The 17,531-nt window shown below is 49.7% G+C and overlaps 1 long non-coding RNA gene across 1 annotated transcript; it reads left to right on the top strand.

Annotated features, from left to right (window-relative positions):
• Positions 1 to 11,824: 11,824 nt before the first annotated feature.
• LOC126642932 (uncharacterized) lies at positions 11,825 to 14,074 on the top strand. Its single transcript, XR_007629632.1, has 3 exons — positions 11,825 to 12,088; positions 13,150 to 13,253; positions 13,780 to 14,074. It is a non-coding gene; the product is annotated as an uncharacterized LOC126642932 (long non-coding RNA).
• Positions 14,075 to 17,531: the final 3,457 nt, after the last annotated feature.

Consider the following 17,531-nt stretch of genomic DNA (forward strand, 5'->3'; position numbering starts at 1 on the left):
GGACAACAGGCACATTTTAGGGCCAGGTGGAGTTATCTGCACAGCCACCCAGCCCGGCAACACGAGCTCTGAGTGGGTTGCTGGTGTGGGGTCGGAGGTTTTGGGGATGTGGAGAGGGATGGGGATGTGCAGGTGAGGGTGGAAGTGATGGGTCATGTCCATGAGCATGCCTGAGGAGCCAGAACACGTGCAGGAGGTGTGATGGGCTATGGTGGGATGTGGAGGGGAAGCATGTGAGTGGAGGGACAGGTGTTGTGTCTGCACAAGGCCTTCCAGTGGCCGCATTAGGAAGAACACAGAGCACTGGGACCCCAGTTGCTTTTTCCCCTCTCAGCCAGCATTTAAATGCCAGCAAACTAACAAACACGATGCATTATTTAAAAGCCACTGTGCTTGACCCTACAAGGAGCTTTTCAATCGCCTGAATGTCAAGGAGAAAGATGTTGCTGTTTCGCTGATGACTGGTGCCTCAACCTCCTCCTCATTTACAGTGTGACCCAGGGGAGATGCAAAGAGCTGCTGGCACAAGAATGGGTGTGGGTGCATGAGGGGACAGCCAAGAAAGCACCACAGTCACCCACATGGAGCAACCTGTGGAGCTGATGCTCTGGGAAAGCCAAGTGAGGGGAAGGGGAAGGATCAGTCCCCAGGGAAGGAATACAAGTTTAAGAGCTCTTAAAAGACCTGCTGTGGTTGGAGATGTGGGGTCATTTGCTCCTGGCTGGCTGGAGCTGCTCCTCAGCAATATTTCACCTCCTGCCCCCTCTCCCTTTTCTTTGGGCAAGGCCTGTTTACCAAGCTGCAAATCCTTCTTGCTTGCTGATTGCTGTTAGAAAACGAAATGTTTCCAAACTCCTGCCAAGTTCTCTGCCTTCAGAAGAGGCTTTTTCTTTCTCCCCAACTTCCAGTGAAACTCCTTGCAAGGCTGTGGGTCATTATCTGCAAGGCACTGTTGGAATGAGGTTGTGAGCAGTAGCAAAAGTCAGACACTGGTATCTCTCTGTAAGCAAAAATCCTCAGTCACTTTATAAACAACCAGTGGAATATGTCTGTATGTAGCAAATGTTGTTTTGGAGCTGAGAAAAGGTCACCAGTTGCAGTGCTGGCATTTCACCCCTTATGACCTCATTAGAGGCTTTTCCCAAGCCAGTCACTAGTTTTATTTATTTAACAATGACACTGAATTTTTTTTTTTTCCCCTCGTGTCTGCACAAAATACGAACCAAAGCACCCTTTGCAGGCTGAGATGTATCACACAAAGAGGAGAGGTGCTCAGTGCTGAGAGGCTTTTCAGATTCAAAACACCTGAAAGGTGGCACGAAGTCAGAGTGAGAATTAAACTGATGGGTGTGTTGGTGATGTGAGAGCACCTTTTACTGGGCAGGGCCATTAACTCAGGTGCTGGGAGGTTGTGATCACAGCCAGCAAAAATATAGGAGCATAGGAGGTAAAAAGACAGGTAAATGAAGGGAGACTGGCTGCAGTTTGGAATTGGGAAGCTGTGGAGTCCCCTGAGGATGCTCAGTGTGCTCCTGCCTTGCGGTGTGGGAGGTGAGTCTGGCACTGAACAGATGGTGTGGGGGAGACCCCACAGCACATCCAGGTGTCTCTGGGAGCTCACATGAACAGAACATCACCAGCTTTCTGTCCTGGGTAATGGGAGTGGAATTATTCAGGATTTGGTTGTTGAATCACAGAATCACCGACTGCTTTGGGTTTGAAGGGATCTTGAAGCTCATCTTGTTCCAACAGTGACACCTTCCACTAGACCAGGTCACTCAATGCCCCAAATAATTAAAGCTGTAGGGTTTTTTATTATTCTTCACTCCACAATGACTTTTGATAGCCATGAGTGAGGTATCCACACGACTCAGCAGCACTGGATGAGGAGAAGGCTGTGGGTTTGTGTCCACTCATGGGCAGTTTGGAAATACCTCTTAGGCAGTGTGATGCTTTTGGCACCTCAAAAAAAGAGGCATAATTGTGCCTCCCTCTTTTATTTTAGTGTGGGAGGACTAAAAGGCCACAGGTGTAGTCTTTGCAGGTGCCATAAAAGCTGTATTTCATCTCTCCTCTACTGCTGATGATCCTGTGTCCTGATTCTCTGCTGCTGCCACTCCAGGCAAAGCTACCAGGTGCCACCTAGCTGGAAAGTTACCGAAATCTGGTAAGAATGGACCCATTCTCAGGCTGCAGTAATCAAAAAAGTGACATTTCCCAAGCACTTTTAGGAGGAGCTGCAATGTTTTTGACTCACATCTAGGCACCTAACTCAGACTGAAGCTCACAGCAAAGCTTAGTCTGCTCACAAGGGCCTTTTAAAACTAGTTCTCAGAATCCAACGTGGATTATAAATCATTAGAACAGATGAGGAGGGATCCAGGAATGGATAAGGCACTGATAAAATAGATTAGTTAGAATACAGAACAGATCTAAAAGCATGAACAGCTAGGGAGATTATTAGTTGAAGAAGATGAGATTAGATAGAGCAGCTCTTCTGCTACCCTGGCTTTCCTGTTCAGTCTCACAGCCAAGAGCAGCTTGTGCAACAATGCCAAAACCCAAAACGTGCTTCCTCCAGCCTTCAAAATCCACCAGCACTTGGATTTGTCCAGAACTCTGCCTCCACCCCAGCCTGCCTGTCTGTTCTGAGATGAAAAAGGAACATAAAGGAAGGAAAAGTGAATGTAACAGTCACCAAAGGCTGGGGCACAGGGTCTTTTCTAGATCTGGGGTATAATGGCCAACCCCTCGTGAGCTCAATTTTAGCTCTCTGGAGCTAAAAAAGAGGGGAAGATCCCAGGCAGACAAAATCAGTCAGGGTTTGGGTGTTTTTATATCCCTGCTGCACACCAGCAGTTGCTGGAGTTGACCCTTTGGGTATCTTGCTTATTGTTGCTGGAGGTTTTTGTTTGTTTTTTCCAAAAGCAATAATTCCAATGAATGGAAATGCAGTTAAAGCTTGTTAGAGCAATTCACTCATTTGCTTTGGTCCATGCTATTAAGTGGGAAACATCACCCATTTGTTTATGTGGAAGAGGAAAGTGAGAGATCTGCAGAGAGGAGGTGGCAGTGAGATCCTCCAGCCCAAATGGGCCAGGAACTGCTCATCTGACAGGAGTGAGCTGAGCACTTGCAGGCTCCACGCATTAACCACGTAATCACCTTGTTAACACACTTCCCAGCAGTAACTTCCCAGATTCCCTGCCTGCTCTGGAATATTCATGTGCTCATGCATCATTTTAATGAACTTATCAACACATTCATAAGCTATTAATTAAACATTTTATTAATAATTATGCTGCGGGATCATCTCCTACGTAATTCCCGGTGTTGTAAATATGACACCTCGCCCCTGTGTTTCACCAGCCCAGCTGACAGGGTGAGAAAAACCCCTCTGCAAGGTGGGAGGCTCCTTCCCTCCCATCTCACCCACATCTGGCTCAGCTCTTACCAGTCAGTGCATTCTGCATTCCCTGGGTGTTGGGAAAGGGGCTGGGAGGGGGAAAGAGCAGAATTTCCTGGGTGATGGCCCACATTACCGAGGCAAACGTGTGCTGAGGGGCAGCAGCAGGAACAGCCACGGCAGATCCTCGCTGCAAATGTTACAGGGATTTCCAGATGAGAATTAATGGACTTTCCTTGGCCAGCCTAGGAGAAAATGTTCTACGTGTGGTTGTTTATTATTTCTGTTACAGTCGCTGTACTTGCTTATTGCTTCCATCTGTTGGCATCAAACTATTGGCTCTTGTCTTATCGCTGGGATGTAAACTCTTCACGGGCAGGGAGAGTGGTTTGTGAGGAGGCAGAACAAAAGCGCCTGAGAAATTTAGGTTTTTAAAGACTGGGACGCCTTGGAATCAGTTCCAGAGAGGAACTCAGGTACTTAATTCGCAGGGTTTCATTCAGGAAGAAATATATTCAATGGCCTGAAATATTAAATGCATAAATTGTTACCCTTTAAGTCTTGTGAAGTCGTTTGCTCTGGACCATCATCTCTCCAGTTGGTGCCTCACGAAATCATTACCTTTGTTGCTTGGGGCTCTTGGGGAACTGATCAACCCAGACCACATCCTGCTTAAAGAATCCTTAAACTCTTCCTTGGGTATAAGTTGTCCTGCTAATTCTTCCTTGTCTGGAAGGATGGGACCGAGTGGGTCAAGTGGGAGCTCCAGAATCATCGTTACGAATAAAGCCGTTCTCTTCCCTGCTCTCCAGGATCCACCAGCATCATTCCTCAAAGGAACTGATTTCAAGGGAGCCATGGGACCTACTGGTGGCTGTGAGGCTCCACGAACAAAGCTCTGTCCCTGCAGCCAAGTGCTGGCTCTCCAGTGCCACCAGGGACCCGCTGGATAATCCCGCGCAGGTGGCACCGGCTTTGCCGCTCGCACGCGGTGATTTGGACAAATTGGCAGGACTGGGAGATGCTGCACTGGGTCGTGTGCTGGTTTATAAATTTTAATCCTCACTTTGAATTTTCCAGCAGAATGGGTTTTGCTCTACCTCTGGGCTGGAGGGAAACTTCTTTTCGTTACCCTGGAAACATGACGACAAATCCATCGCTCGCTGGCAAGAGGGAGAGGACGAGAGAGAAGTACACGACAAAAAGTGGGGGGAGGAAGACTAAGGGAGTAAAGAGGCCTTTCAGAGGAGCCATCTTGACCTGCTGCTTCAAGGCTGGGAGCAGGAAGTGCTCAGGCTGCCACCAGAGCTCAGGATTTCCCAGCACTTCCGTGGATCTCCTGTAGCGTCCGACTCGCTGGAGCAATTTTGCTCAACTTTGACAACAAAGCAACGGGTGATGGATTAATGTTAATTATCTGCTTGCTCCCTTCCCAGCTCGGGCAGCCTGGAGTCAGCTCAGGCTTTACCTCCTGAATCTCTTACCTCATTTAACCCCAGGGTGTTGTGTATGCAGAGCACACCCGAAGGTCAAAGAGCTGCTCCGTGAGGAAATGGCCAAGCTGCAGGACAAGAGCACGTGTCCTGGTGCTGGAGATGGGAACAGGAGGAATCCAGGCTTGGAAGCTTTCACAGGGAGCCCATGAGGACATCAAGGCAATTCACCTGATTAAAGTCAGGCAGGAGTTTACATCTCCTGTTTAATTGGCTTTGCGAGGAAGACAGCGGGTTATTCTTGTCCAAGCAGCCACAGAAGAAGCTGTAACACCCAGCGTGGGAAAATGGACCATGAACACAAGACACAGAAGGACAGGGGAAGGACTGGGCTCTGCATGTCAGTGCTGCTCTTGCAGAGAGCCAGAAATGAAACCTGCACTTGGCTCCAGCTGAGGTTGCTGCATTTTTGGGTGTTGTGCCCTCGGTGGCAGCATCAGAACAAGCTGGAGAAGTTTTCTCTCCTGTGTTCTGGAGTGTGGCATGAGCATTTGGAGGGACCTGCAGCTTGTCCTGAGCCTGCGCAGCTCCATCAAGGTGCACATCCAACACTGTGAAATTTGAATTTAGGGCAGGGATCTGCACTCAGCTTTTTGGTCACTTGGTGTCACCAAGTGTCCTGAAGGGTCCAGGGCAAGGGAATCCACAATGCCATAGACTCCCATTTGTCTGCTGTGAACTGAGAGCTCTGGAGAAGATAAATCACTCGATAAACCACTCTTCAGTGTCTTGGTTGTCTCACAGTTAAATTATTCAAACAAAAGAATGCAGATTTCTGCCTTTCCCACTGAACTTGCAGGAGGACTCAGGAACTTTTTTTCCTTCCTGCTAGAAATGTGAGCAAAGAGCAGGTGGGAGGGATACTGCAGTGCCACATCCAACTGCTTAAAGCCAGGATATGTATTTCCTGCCCCTCTAAGTTCCCTGTGCTCACCTCCTGGTTCCATGCCTTGATGATATAAGTCCCCCTCCTGCACTCTGTCTCCCAGCTGCCCTCCAAAGCACCAGCTCATATTAATCTTCTCTCTCCTTGCTGAGTTGCAAAGTGCTTAAAGGCAAGGGCTCCATTTTCTTGCTCTTGTGAAGTCCCCTGTGCTCTCGTGGCACCGTGCAAATAAATACATGCTGATGAACAGTCTGCTCTCATCCACACTGCTCCCGGGGACAGGGGGCCTGGGGTTCACCCCAGAGCTTGCAGGAATGCCAAGGAGAAGGTATAGAGTCCCAGAATGTTTTGGGTTGGAAGAGATCTTAAAATTCATCTAGTTCCACCCCCTGCCATGGGCAGGAACAACTTCCACTTGACGTGGTTGCTCCAAGCCCTGTCCAGCATTGCCTTGGACACTTCCAGGGATGGAACCACAACAACCTCTCTGGGCACCCTATTCCAGTAGGTTCCCCTTTCCCTGCTAAGAAGCATTTTCGTCCATCTGCTCCCCTTTCTACCTCGCTCTGCTCCTCTCTGTTCCCCCAGTACTGCCTTTAAGTCTCAGTTTTCCGCTTTTCACAGCCCTGTGTCCTGTTCTTCCACTGCCTCCCAGCCCTGCTCTGTGAACAGCCCCAGCTCCTCTCTACAGCGAGCCCAGAAAGGAGAGAAAATGGAAAGGAAAACTTTCCCTCGAAGCAGGAAGACAACCAGCTAAAAGTTGTTGGTTTGGTCAGTGCTGGAGGAGCTGCATGTGCTGAGATACTCGGGTTGCAATCGGAGGGCTGAGCTGAGCTGAGCTGGATTTTAACCTGCCACTGCCATCTGCGGGGCTGTCGGTGCCAGTGGCAGAGCCGGCTGTCTCAGGAGGATGCTGATCTGCGTTATGGTTGTTCTCCTCTTCCCCAAGGAACTTTGCAGTCCCTTTCCCTCCCTCGCCCTGTTGCCGGAGCAGTGTCAGTGTAGCTGCCAGGCAGAGGAGCAGCAGCAAGAGACAAGTGTAGCAAACGCTGTTTGACAGTGTGGTTTGGATGCATTTCAGGTGAAAACACACAAAAAAAACCCCTGAGAGTGTTTGATCCCGGCTGTACCTGCCTTCCATATTCATGTTCCTGCGCCTCCATGTCATTATGGGATTAAAGCATCATTAGCACACAATGAAAGCCTTTGATAACACTCTGCCCCTGCTCCCCCTCGCCTTTCCTTTTTGCATTTCTCCTGCCCCATCCTCTTTCTCTTTTTTCCTCTTTTTTTCCACCTTCCTTCCTTTTTCTCCCCAGTCATTTCAGGGGTGCTCTGGAGTGACACCTCCCCGAGATGCAGTGCAGTGGAAGGGACTGATTCTGACCGTGTGTGTATCAGTTTTAGTGGGGCAAACTGGAGGCAGCATCACCCCAGTGCAAGTCTATCCATCTACATCCAGGTCCACAGCAGCTCTGCTGGTCTAGGACAGCAGAGGACGTTGATGAGCAGGAGCAGAGAGGGTGGGGAACACAAGCAGGGTTCTGGTGTAAATCCAGGTGTTATTCCACTGGTGTTGGGAAAGCTGCTTTCAGATCTACCCCAGGAAAGCAGTGAGCAGAACGTGGTGTCCAACACCCACTTTGCAGCCTCGTTACCGAGAGCTGCAGCGTTTGGAGCAGCTGCTGGAGAATGCCAGTAGTATTTTTAATAAGGGTGTTGAGACCAATCTACTCCTGTATGGCAAACGTGACAGCAATTTAGATTGAAAGCCCCTGTTTTCCAGCCAGACACTCAGCCAGTTAGTGCAAACAAAAAGGCACTTGTAACTCCAGTCCTTTAATCTTCCTCTTTGCTTCGTGATAGATAAGGCGTCTTGACATCAAATTGCACTAATATGGTGCTCTGAAGATTAGCACTGTGGACAATGCTGTTCATCTGGCTTTCCCTGATATGGTTTCTGAGTGTAGCAAGGTCTAGTGGTCAAAGCAGGGATGCTGGTAAGGAAAATGGGCTGTTCTCACACTCCTCCTGCCTCTGACTTCCACTCTGCCAGTGGCTGACCTTGCCTCTTGGTTTCTGCCAGTTGTAAAATGGGCATAAAAGATGTTAATTGCTGGGGTGGGGAGCTCGTTGGGGGATGGCTAATGATTATTGGCTTGAAAATTACAGAGGAGAGGGGGAGAAGAAACAGAAGGAAGGTTTTTGCAACGAGTGTGGGATGCAGGAGCTGCTCCTCTGGAGATCTCAGAGCCGTTTCCTACATATGTTCTCATTGCCCTCATCTCAACAAAGGGGCAAAAAATATAAGGTCAAGTGATTTTGCCCAAGGTCATATGAGAAGTTCTGGAATGAACCCAAGTGTTGCAGGTGCTGCAGGCCTGCTGTAACCAGTGGATTGTGCTGCCTGTTCACAGGCAGGCTGTGCAGGCTGTCAGTGCACACAAACGCCCCACCAGGAGCTTCACTTCTCCCTTGGGCAGAGCTGGGGGTGCCTTCAGCACACCCAGAGCAGCACTGGAGGGGCAGCAAGGGCTGCACATCCAGTATAAGGCCAAAGAATGTAGAGCCTGGGCTAAATTCTGCTCCCAGTTTCCTAGGAGGGCAGGGGAGGCACAAACACCTCTCTGACACCACCCTTCGATCGTCAGGGACTCCACAGGCACTGGAGGAGATGGGAGGTGTGGGAGCAATGCCAGCCCAGCAGGGAGCTCACAGCAGCCTCTCAGAGATCAAACTGCAGCAGCCTGGGTAAAAATGGACAGGGGAGATGAAACAAGGATGCCTCAAGTCAATCACACCGAGAAAAACTCGACATGAGGTGAGGGAGCTTCACATGGAGCTGAGGAAAAACAAGCAGCTGAAGTGGAGACGATGATGAGCAGCACAAAGGGATGGACCCAGCCATGGAGGGGTGAGGAGGTGCTGGTTGGTGGCAAGTTGAATATGAGTGACCAGAGAGTCCTGGCAGCCCAAAGGGCCACCCTGTCCTGGGGGGCATCAGGCCCAGCATCGCCCAGGGAGGGGATTGTCCTGCCCTGCCCTGACCTGAGGCGGCCTCACCTCGAGTCCTGGGGGCTGTTTGGGGGCCACGGTGTCAGAGGGATCTAAAGCTGTTGGAGAGTGTCCAAAGGAGGGACACAGAGATGGGGAAGGGTGTGAGGAGCAGCTGAGGGCACTTGGCTGGCTCAGCTGGAGCAGAGGAGACTGAGGGGAGACTCCTCGGGGGCTGCAGCTCCTCCCGAGGGCAGGCGGAGGGGCAGGCGCTGAGCTCTGCTCTGGGACCAGGGACAGGAGCCAGGGAAGGGCTGGAGCTGTGCCAGGGGGTTGGGATGGATCTCAGGGAAAGGTTCTTCCCCCAGAGGGTGGTGGGCACTGCCCAGGCTCCCCAGGGCAGTGGGCACGGCCCCAAGGCTGCCAGAGCTCCAGGAGCGTTTGGACAACGCTCTGAGGGACAGGGGGGGGATTGTTGGGGTGTCCTGGGCAGGGCCAGGGGTTGGACTTTCATGATCCTTGTTCCAACTCAGAATATTCCAGGACTCTATGGTTCCATGACTTAGGAGCCTTCCCTTTCAAATATTTTCATGCAAATACAAACACAGCTCTCCAGCTCCTGCTGCTGGGCAGGTCCCCCATGTCAGGCTGCAGAGCACGACAGGCCAGTAACATCAACCTGTCCCTGAGAAACCCGGGCTTGCAGCACCTTCCCCTTGGCTGTGACAGAGCTCTGTCCCACTCTGGGAAGTGGCCACACCTGGCAGAGCCATCCTGAGGATCCTGGGGCAGGGAAAGGTGGGAGACAAGGAGGATCTGCGAGGTGAGGGACCGACAGAGAGACTCAACATGTGCGACCTGACAGCTCTGTGTCGAGCTCTGGCCACGGCACGGGGCACGGAAGGGAACGAGCCTCGTCAAATTGAGCCTGGGAAGCCTTCCAAAACCTCGCCTTCACGAGGCAACAGCGTGCAGGTTTGCATAAATATCTCTGAAATTCATCAAACGGCTCAAACGAAATCCACCGGAGAAGGAACCGCTGCTGCATTTCAATCCACGCACAGTTGCTCCCCTGCCTTTGAAATCCAGCAACGCCCGCCCCTCCATCAGCCCGGGAGCAAGGTACATTCCAGATGGTTCCCCCATCCTAAAAAACTGCACTGCACAGCCGATTAAATTCTGCTTGTTGTAATTAAGCCCGACACAATTAGCTGTCAAGCAGGGCACTCATCTGTTTTATGTTGCAATCTCTTCAACAGGCGAGGCTGCTAGACAAGATTGTCACTTTTCGAAAAGATTTTCATTAGTTACCCTGGGCTCTGTGTCAGACTCGGAGATATAAAAATGTGCTCTGTAGCCAAGTCAGGGAAATTCTCATTTAATGTTCCACACAGTATTATGAAAGTAATGTACTCTGAAAATGAATGCATTTTGGAACATTTTGGAAGAAATGCAATTTGTCTGCTAAGTAATAACTGCATGTTCATGAATTTACTGATTTTTTTTTTTTCAGTATGCCTTTCGTAAAGTTGGGAAGACTTTTTCTGACCCAAAATGAGAGGAACAAAAACTGTTGGTTTTAATGTTACTCCTCCCTCCCTCTTCCTTTCATTCCTTCTTTCTTTCCCATCACTTTTGTGCACCCTCAGTACGAAGGACCAGGCACTGTCTGATGGATGTGGGAGCTTGGCAGGGAAGAAAAATGCAGCTCAAAAATAGAAATGACACGAAATAATTGTGGTTGGCGAGGAACAAGGGAGCTCCATCTTTCCATGACTTTAAGAACAGAGAGCAAGGAATCCTCTGTTGCTCCTCACAGATCCCACAACCAGCATCTGCCAGGGGAGATGCAATTATAGTTTTCACTCTTTTGGTGGGACAGTGAATTTTCTGTGTTGGTAATGGCAGAAGGGAAGTGGGGGGTCAAACACACTGAGTTACAGGTGCTTCTCACCACCAAAAATTCAGATTTGCAATCAGAGAAAATGAGGAAGTATTCCAGGCTTGTGGAGCCTTCTCCTTTCCTTATAAATAGATGCTGGATGCCAGGACAAACTCTTTAGCTCTCTCCAGCCAGTTCTCTGTTCCAGTTTGGGTAGAGTTGCACCTTCAGCTCCAGTGCTCTGGGTTCAGATCCAGAGGCCTAAATTGGGGGTCTTGGACAGCCAGGATGATCGGAAACAGAGCTGAATGGCCACTGAAGGGCTGGCTGAGCTTCCATCAGAAGAGAAACATCTGACTCAGAGTTATGGGTTCAGCTGGGCAGGAATTCGGTAGAGGGGAATATGAAAAACCAGATTAATGGCCACAAGCTGGAAAATAAGAGGAAAATGGGGGGCAATTACAGTGATAATTGGGACAGGAGTCACAACTGGCATGAGTGAGCTCAGCAATCTTCTGCATTTACTCAAGATGTGATTTTGATAGTTGCAGGATGACGTGGCACAGAGCTGGGTGAGCAGCAGGGCTGAGGTGGTGGTGGTGTCACTGCCTCACTCCAAGCTGTGGTGGAAATGACTCCCCTCTGCTCTGTGATTGCCCCCACACTCAGGTGCCCACAGGGCCCTCTGTGCCCTTGAACAGGAAGGAGCAGAGTGGCACATTTTACATTTTACTGTCTTGCTACGTCTGTACAAATTGGGGTTGTCAGTTTATATGTTGAGATGAAATACAGTTCTCAGCTCATAAGAAGTTATGTGCTGGAGTTTGAACCCTGCTGTGACAAGCATTACCCAGCTTTGTTTGCTGCCTGTTACTGGCCATTAACTCCCCAGGCAGAGCCTCTGATTCAGAATTCAAGTGGCTTTAATCTGGCAGCGTTTACCCTCCTCGGGAAGGAATAAAGTTCATGAAAATTAACACCACTTTGTCTCCAAATAGGAGCACCCCCACACGAGGTTCTGTGTGTGTTTTAAAAACTTGTCTTTCATGGTATCCGTTTTCCACACTCAGATTTCCTTTGCAGCGAGGCCTTTCCTTGGAAAAAAAAAGAAAAAAAAGCTCCCATTTTCCCAGGAGCAGTTTTGGAAGTTGTCTGGGTGTCAACCCATTCCTGCCCTGGGTGCCTGCACAGGGCTGGGAGCTCAGGGCTGGAGTGCAGCCCAGTCCATCAAGGATTCAGCCACAGAAGGAAAAGGCAGGAAAAACTCCACAGGAGCAAAAACCAGCGGAGGAGTGAGCAGGAAAACAGAGTCCCTTAATTGAGCTGGGGGAGAAGAGGGAGGAGAGACGATTACAAGGCTTGTGGATCTTTGTCTACGAGAGAGCTGCCTTCCTGAGACCCGGCTCGGTGGCACAGAAGCATCCAAGGTACCCTTGGGAGAGGGTTGTGCGGGGAGGAGCTGGAGCAGAGCTCTTTTTTGAGGAGCACGTGGGGTGCAAGGCTGAGAACGTGCTTGGTCAGAGCTGCTCCCAAATGCTCCGACACTTCTGCTCCAAAGAGCAGAGCACGGGGGGCTTTTCCTCTCGGGCAGGTTCCCTTTCTCCAGCCGGGGGTGGAGGGGACACAAAGCAGGGCTTGCACTCGTGTCCCAAGCGCCGGTCAGAAAGATGGTTGCTATAAAGCTGTGGTGTGCAGGGATGGGGCAGAGCGATGCCGGGTCACACAGTTCGTTTGCCACAGTGACAACCTGCGTAAATTGAGTGTGACTGAGACGGGAGGGGTGTCGGTGCTGGACGAGCTCCGCTGCACCTGCACGGGGGCTGTTTGACCGGGGCTCTGGGCATCTGCTCCCCACCCTGAGCCACTGCTCCAGCCCAGCTGCCGAGGCTTTGACGTGGCGGGGAAATGGCTCGTGGCTCGTTTTGACGCTGGGATGAAACGCCCGGGCAGGAGGAGAGGATCCGTGAGGAGCCGCAGATGCGCGGCAGCTCCGCCCCGGCTCCCCCGACCGCGTCCTGCTCGAGGGGGGGACGAGTCTGGCACATCCTGCCCCCGACACCCGGCTTATCCCACAAAATAATCGCTCCAAGTGGGACTGGGACCCGCATGGGCCACCCGGGGTGACAGTGGCACCCGTGGGGATGCTGGCCTGGCTGCTGTAGGTGGCCAGCTCGACGGGGATGTGCTGGGGGGGAAGTCTTGGCTCCCTGCGAGTGCTGATTTATTGCAAATAGCTTTGGCCAGAGCTGCTGTGATAAACAGTAAAAACCAAACCCCCAAAAATGCCTTCCTGCTCCAGCCTTTAGCTGGATCTGCTGCTGGCAGGGGCTTTGTCAGCACCAGGTGCAAGGGGTTGCTCAGGGGGGGGAGCAGTGAAACCCAGCTCTGATTTTTTTTTGTGTCTGTTTAACCCTTTCCTCCCTTGATTAATATTTGTCTGCAGAACTCCCCTAAAAAATGGGGATGCTTTTTTCATTTTGTGTTTTAGTGATGGGAGAGGAGTCAAGAGGAGATTACTGAAAGAAAAAGGCCTCCAGGTGCTGCAGTAAAGCTCCAGGTGCCTCTCTTCTCCCCACACCGATGCTGTTTCAGGTGAGCAAATTTAAATGTGTAACTCTGCCTGACAGTTTCAATTATTATTTATTTTTAACCACGCTACAAGAGAGAGGAAAGAAAAAAAAAAAAGATTTATCACAAAAGGTTGTTTTGGGGAAGGGAGGGGGAAGGACGGGGGAACTCTAGAATGTTTTATTTATGGGAAAACTGCAAATTACCTTAATAAATTCCTTTACTAAGCTGTGTCAGCTACTAAAACATTGTTCTTTGTGGGTGAATAACTTTTAATTTGAGTGTTCTAGTATTCAGCAGAGTGAGGTAATGGATTAGCAATTGCCTGTATTGTAAATGTCATCTTGGCATAATTAGGGTGATTATTGTTAACCAGTGGAGTTTAGTATTTATCTGTCACTGGGTGAGGGAATATAACAAAGCCCCAATTAGTTATAAATGGAGGTGGGTGGTGGGGATGGAGCAGCCTCGAAAACACTATTTTTGTTTTAACTTCATTTCAGTGTTTATTTGATTTTCACATCAGCATTAATGTGATCTCCCCCGACAGGAGGGACGAGGAATCACGTGCACATGGAGATGCCATGTGTGCCAGGGCAAGATTTACAGAGAAGAAGGTGGCACAAGTGGGATCAGCACTTCAGTTTACTGCACAAACCAGGAAGCTGTCCTTCACTGTGCCCAGCTGGGAACACACAGGCTCCCTGAATCCATCCAGTGTTGCAGGCTCAAGAAAGCATAAAAAGGCATAAGAAAAGCTCTTTTAACTGACTCCATCCTGATGTCTCCTTTCCTGACCCACTCATCTTTGTTGCTTTGTCCTAATGGCTTTAAACTGGCAGACAGAGGGCAGGATTTGATGGGATATTGGGAAGAAATTTTTGGCTGTGAGGGTGGGGAGGCCCTGGCACAGGTTTGCCCAGAGAAGCTGTGGCTGCCCCATCCCTGGAAGTGTCCAAGGCCTTGGAGAAACCCAGGATAGTGAAAGGTGTCCCTGCCCATGGCAGGGGCTGGAACTGGACGGGCTTTAAGTTCCCTCCCAGCCCAAACCATTCTGGGATTCTTTGCCCTCCAAGTCAGATTTGCTCTTCAAATGGGCCAAGTCTGACCTGTTTAACAGTCACTCCCTGTAAAACGTGGGCAGAGACAGCAGAAGTTCCCACCAGTAGAAGGGGGTGTTAAGCTGATGGAAGGTAACAACCATTACCCCAGTTTGGAGCTGTCTGTGACTGTGGTGCCTGTGCTCCCTCCACTTCCCAAACACCTGCACCCACAGGTTGCAGTGCAGCTCAGGTGGCCTTTCCAAACCTTCCTGACAGGGCTGCACCGCTGTGTCACCATCTCTGATGGCCACCAGCCCACCCAGGCTCGGTGCCAACACCACCTTTGAAGTCTCAATCCCCACTTAGGCTCCTCCCTGCCCGTTCGCTCCTCCCAGCGCCGGTATCTGATGGTCAAAGGGATCCTCCAAGGGGAAGTGATCCGAGCACAATTCCGGGAGGGAAGGGATGCAAAACCTTATTACAGCAGCTGTGGAGTGGTGTCTCCCTTGGAAACCTCATCTCCTTTCCCCCCAGGGCTTCAGCAGCTGGCTCGAGGCTCCAGGGTTAATGTCCTTTGCGAACACTGATCCGGCCCTAATAGAAGTGGGGATATTGCTATCACCCACAGATATTTCAAATCCTTCCTCTTAATCCTGACAAGCTCTTGCCCTTAATAACTTCAGTGGGACTTTTGCCAGAGCAAAGACTGTCAAGTCAGATTCTCAAATTAAATGAAAAGAAAAGCAGGAAGGGAAGTTCAAGGTGAGGGTTGTGGTGGTTTTTTTGTTTTTTTTTTTTTTTCCTTGGTGCTTTTTATGGATGTTCATAGCTGGAAACTGGGTTTGTTTTTTTTTTTCCTTGTGATTATCTAAATGATGGATGAGTCAAACATCCTGAGAAATGTTGCCAGATCCAGACACAAATGACAGAGGATGAACTGAGCAAAGCCATCAGGGGCTGAGAAAAGACAGAAGAAGAAGACTTAGAGGGCTGATAGGAAAATGAAAGACTCAGTGGGAAGAAAGAGGTTTCAGAGGAAAGCAGGGATCATGTACTTCATGAAGCTTAGACACAGAAAGACTTTATACATTTTTAATTAATGGTTATTGAAGTACATTGTAATAATCAGTTGGTTTGGGCTATCTCAGCCAACAGGTTGCTTGTGACCACAGTGTATTTAAAATTCCTTGGGAACCTTTTGCAGTGTTCACTCTCCTGTGACACAGATTATCTCTGTTTTCTCTAAGAATGAGAGGAACCTTTCTGTACTCTCTCCATGGCACAAAACCTAGAAAACATGAAGCTGAGAACCACAAAGCAAATAAAGACCCAGCTCTCGTTTTAAGACGTTCTCTGATTGCTGGAGATGCTCCTGCTCCAGGCAGGGAAGAGCTTTGATCGATGGTCACAGCGTTCAGGGTGCTGATAAGTGATGAGCTCCTGTCAGGGTATGAGCCACAGGAGGGGCAAGAGCAGCAAGAACAAGGTTTGAGCTGCTCTTAGGAAGAATTATCATTTTCCTGCACCTTTTATAAGTACAGGAGGCCATGGGATCCCTCTGGACACCAGGAACAGGACAGATCTTTCTCTGCCCAGCTCAGCCTTGTCCAGCCCAGCACCAGGTGAAGTTTGGCAAGTGAATGTTCCCCTGGGATTTCATATCCCTGCACACCAAACCTAACCCTGAACCATTTGTTTCCTCCCAGTGTGCACAGACTCCCCTTTTCACCCAGGGGAGGAACTGATGTCACCACATGAAAATCTGTGACGTCTCTGGGTGGATCCATGAGCCTGTGGCCACAGCAGGGCACAAGAGCAGCAACAAACTGCCAGTAAAAACAAGGTTTGGGCTGGTTTTGGAGTGGGTGTGACCTGGATTTACTCCCCAAAAGACTGCACGGGTACTGCTTCCATTGGAAACGATATAAAACCTGTAAATACTCAGTAAGCCTGACTTAGATCCCAATTATACCTGAAACAAGCCCATAAATCCAATGTATCCTTTTTTTTGCAAATGCAGCCAAAGTTCTGCTATTATTTATTTAGATGCATCTGGGAACTTACCAATTTGCAGCAATTTGCCAGCACAAATATTTTTCAAAGAGAAAGGTTTCCCCCCTTTCTCTGTAAATATTCTGCCTCTGGCCTTTGTGGGATAAAAAAAAAAAAAAAGACATTTCAGCCAAAGTAGGAAAAAATAAAAATCTATAAACACTTTATAGAGCTCGTCAAATACAATTTTAGTTTAGTTTTACAGAGAAAACTATTTTATTCTCTTCAGTGTCTGTGGGAAGGTCAATATTACTTCCATGAAACCTTCAGCAGCAGGTTTTTTTCCTTGGGTATGTCCACTTTCCATGGAAAGTCAATAGATCCACTCGGAGAAGTTCCTGAACAGAACAGGAGAGATCAAAAGGGAATTTTTTTTTGAGGGGTTGAACTGAAGCAGAATCTAATTCCTTAAAGGCTTGATCCAGCCCCTACTGAGAGATAGGAAATCACTTCAATGGAAGCAGGAGTTGAGAGACGAGCCAGGATGTGGAGGAGCCCCAGACACGCAGCTGCTCCTCACCCTGATCCCTTGGGATCACATCAGTCCCCCTGAGAGAACAGAAATTCATCCCAATGCACGGAGCAGGAGGTTTGGCTCAGCAGCACCATTTAATGCCTGATAATCCCTCATCTCAATTTACCCCAGTTTAGCAGACATCCCTGGAAGCAGGAGAGATGGCAGTGCCATGGAAACGTGTCAGCGAGTCGAGCTGTCAGCTCAGGGCCCTCTCCATCCACGGGCTCTCCCAGGGGAGCAGAGCTGGCACCACATGGGCACCTCCCTCTCCTCTTCCTGGCTCCGTGTCAGGATTGTGAAGACATCCCCACGCTGCAGCCAAGAGGGACATTTCCCTCAGGTCCGGAGGGAAAATCACGCCCACAACCGTCAGTGCCAACGACGGCAAAAATCCAGCCTGGGCAGAAAGGGGCGGATGGAAGTGGCTGAACGGAGCTGCTCGGATGTGGAGGCACCCGAGGGAAGTGTGACTTCCCTCCCCCCAGCCCTTCCATTTCAGCGTTGCCCCTCGGCTCGGATAATTCACTTTTAATAGTCTGGTTACAAAGGAGACGGCGAGGGAAGCACGTGAGCGAGAGCGGGGATTTCTGAGTCACATTCTCATTTCCCCCTCGTGCCTCCTGGGCCTCCAATAAACTACAAAGAGACATTAAGAAAACACTAAGAACTCTTTATCTGCTGAGGTTTGGG

Source organism: Myiozetetes cayanensis, unplaced genomic scaffold (genome assembly GCF_022539395.1).
Source record: "Myiozetetes cayanensis isolate MyiCay16 unplaced genomic scaffold, myiCay2020 scf26, whole genome shotgun sequence".
NCBI classification, from domain to species: Eukaryota; Metazoa; Chordata; class Aves; order Passeriformes; family Tyrannidae; genus Myiozetetes; species Myiozetetes cayanensis.